Source organism: Oncorhynchus nerka, linkage group LG15 (genome assembly GCF_034236695.1).
Source record: "Oncorhynchus nerka isolate Pitt River linkage group LG15, Oner_Uvic_2.0, whole genome shotgun sequence".
In the NCBI taxonomy this organism is placed as follows: Eukaryota; Metazoa; Chordata; class Actinopteri; order Salmoniformes; family Salmonidae; genus Oncorhynchus; species Oncorhynchus nerka.
This window is the reverse complement of record NC_088410.1, coordinates 16466241-16469059: the sequence shown is the minus strand read 5'-3', so window position 1 is coordinate 16469059 and position 2819 is coordinate 16466241.

Here is a 2819-nt window from a genome sequence, read left to right as displayed (position 1 = left end):
ATGATGGCAGGGCCAGATGATGATGGCAGGGCCAGATGATGATGGCAGGGATGAACAGATGATGATGGCAACAGATGATGATGGCAGATGATGACAGGCCAGACAGATGATGGCAGGGCCAGATGATGATGGCAGGGCCAGATGATGATGGCAGGCCGATGATGATGGCAGGGCCGATGATGATGGCAGGGCCAGATGATGATGGCAGGGCCAGATGATGATGGCAATAGATGATGGCAGGGCCGATGATGATGCAGGGCCAGATGATGATGGCAGGGCCAGATGATGATGATAACAGATGATGATGGCAGGGCAGATGATGGCATGATGGCCAGATGATGATGGCAGGGCCAGATGATGATGGCAAACAGATGATGATGGCAGGGCCAGATGATGATGGCATAACAGATGATGATGGCAGGGCCAGATGATGATGGCAGAAAGATGAGGGCGATGTAACAGATGATGATGGCAGAAATACGAGATGATGATGGCAGGGCCGATGATGATGGCTTATACCGATGATGATGGCAGGCCAGATGATGATGGCAGGGCCGATGATGATGGCAGGGCCAGATGATGATGGCAGGGCCAGATGATGATGGCAGGGCCAGATGATGATGGGCAGGGCCAGATGATGATGGCAGGGCCAGATGATGATGGCAATAACAGATGATGATGGCAGGGCAGATGATGATGGCATAACAGATGATGATGGCAGGGCCAGATGATGATGGCATACCAGATGATGATGGCATAACAGATAGATGATACCAGATGATGAACGATGATGATGGCAGGGCCAGATGATGATGGCAGGGCCAGATGATGATGGCAGGGCCAGATGATGATGGCAGGCCAGATGATGATGGCATAACAGATGATGATGGTAGGGCCAGATGATGATGGCAGGGCCAGATGATGATGGCAGGCCGATGATGATGGCAGGGCCGATGATGATGGCATACCGATGATGATATTACAGAGATGATGGCAGGGCCAGATGATGATGATGATACAGATGATGCAGGCCGATGATGATGGCAGGGCCGATGATGACAGCAGGGCCAGATGATGATGACAGGTAACAGATGATGATGGCAGGGCCAGATGAGGGGAGAGCAGATGGCAGGGCCGATGATGATGGCAGGCCGATGATGCGGCAGGGCCAGATGATGATGGCAGGGCCGATGATGATGGCAGGGCCAGATGATGATGGCAGGCCGATGATGATGGCAGGGCCAGATGATGATGGCAGGGCCGATGATGATGGCAGCGGCAGATGATGATGCAGGGCCGATGATGATGGCAGGGCAATGATGATGATGGCAACAGATGATGATGGCAGGGCCAGATGATGATGGCAGGGCCAGATGATGATGGCAGGGCCGATGATGATGGCGGTACAGATGATGATGGGCAGGGCCAGATGATGACGCCAGGCCAGATGATGGCAATAGAGATGATGCATGGCCGATGATGATGGCAGGGCAGATGATGATGGCAGGGCCAGATGATGATGGTAGGTAACAGATGATGGCAGGGCCGATGATGATGGCAGGGCCAGATGATGATGCAGGGCCAGAGATGATGGGCAGGGCCAGATGATGCAGGGCAGATGATGATGGCAGGGTCAAAGATGATGGCAGGGCCAGATGATGATGGCAGGCCAGATGATGATGGCAGGGCCAGATGATGATGGGCAGGAGATGATGATGGCAGGGATGATGGGCAGGGCCAGGATGATGATGGCAGGCCAGATGATGATGGCAGGGCCGATGATGATGCAGGGCCAGATGATGATGGCAGGGCCAGATGATGATGGCAGGCCAGATGATGATGGCAGGGCCGATGATGATGGCAGGGCCAGATGATGATGGCAGGGTTAGATGAGGATGGAGATGATGAGGCCAGGAGGATGATGATGATGGGAGGAGATGATGGCAGGGCCAGATGATGATGGCAGGGTTGGATGATGATGGCAGGGCCAGATGATGATGGCAGGCCAGATGATGATGGGCCAGATGATGATGATGATGGCATACCAGATGATGATGGCAGGGCCAGATGATGATGGCAGAAAAAAGATGATGATGGCAGGCCAGATGATGATGCAGGGCCAGATGATGATGGCAGGCCAGATGATGATGGCAGGGCCGATGATGATGGCAGGGTCAGATGATGATGGCAGGTCAGATGATGATGGCAGGCCAGATGATGATGGCATATAGAGATGATGGAACAGATGATGGCAGGCCAGATGATGATGGCAGGGCCAGATGATGATGGCAGGATGATGATGATGGCAGGGCAGATGATGATGTGCAGGGTCGATGATGATGGCAGGGTTAGATGATGATGGCAGGGTTAGGGGATGATGGCAGGGCCAGATGATGATGGCAGGGCCGATGATGATGGCAGGGCCAGATGATGATGGCAGGGCCAGATGATGATGGCATAACAGATGATGATGGCAGGGTTAGGATGATGGCAGGGCCAGATGATGATAGGCAGGCCGATGATGATGGTAGGGCCAGATGATGATGGCAGGAAAACAGATGATGACAGGGCCAAATGATGATGGCAGGCCAGATGATGATGGCAGGGCCAGATGATGATGGCAGGGCCGATGATGATGGCAGGGTTAGAGGTCAGATGATGATGGCAGGGCCAGATGATGATGGCAGGGTTAGGATGAGGCAGTGGTAGGGTTGGGAGGATGGTAGGGTTAGATGATGATGGTAGGGTTAGATGAGGAGTGGCAGGGCCGATGATGAGTGGCAGGGTTAGAGGATGATGGCAGGGTTGGATGAGGAGTG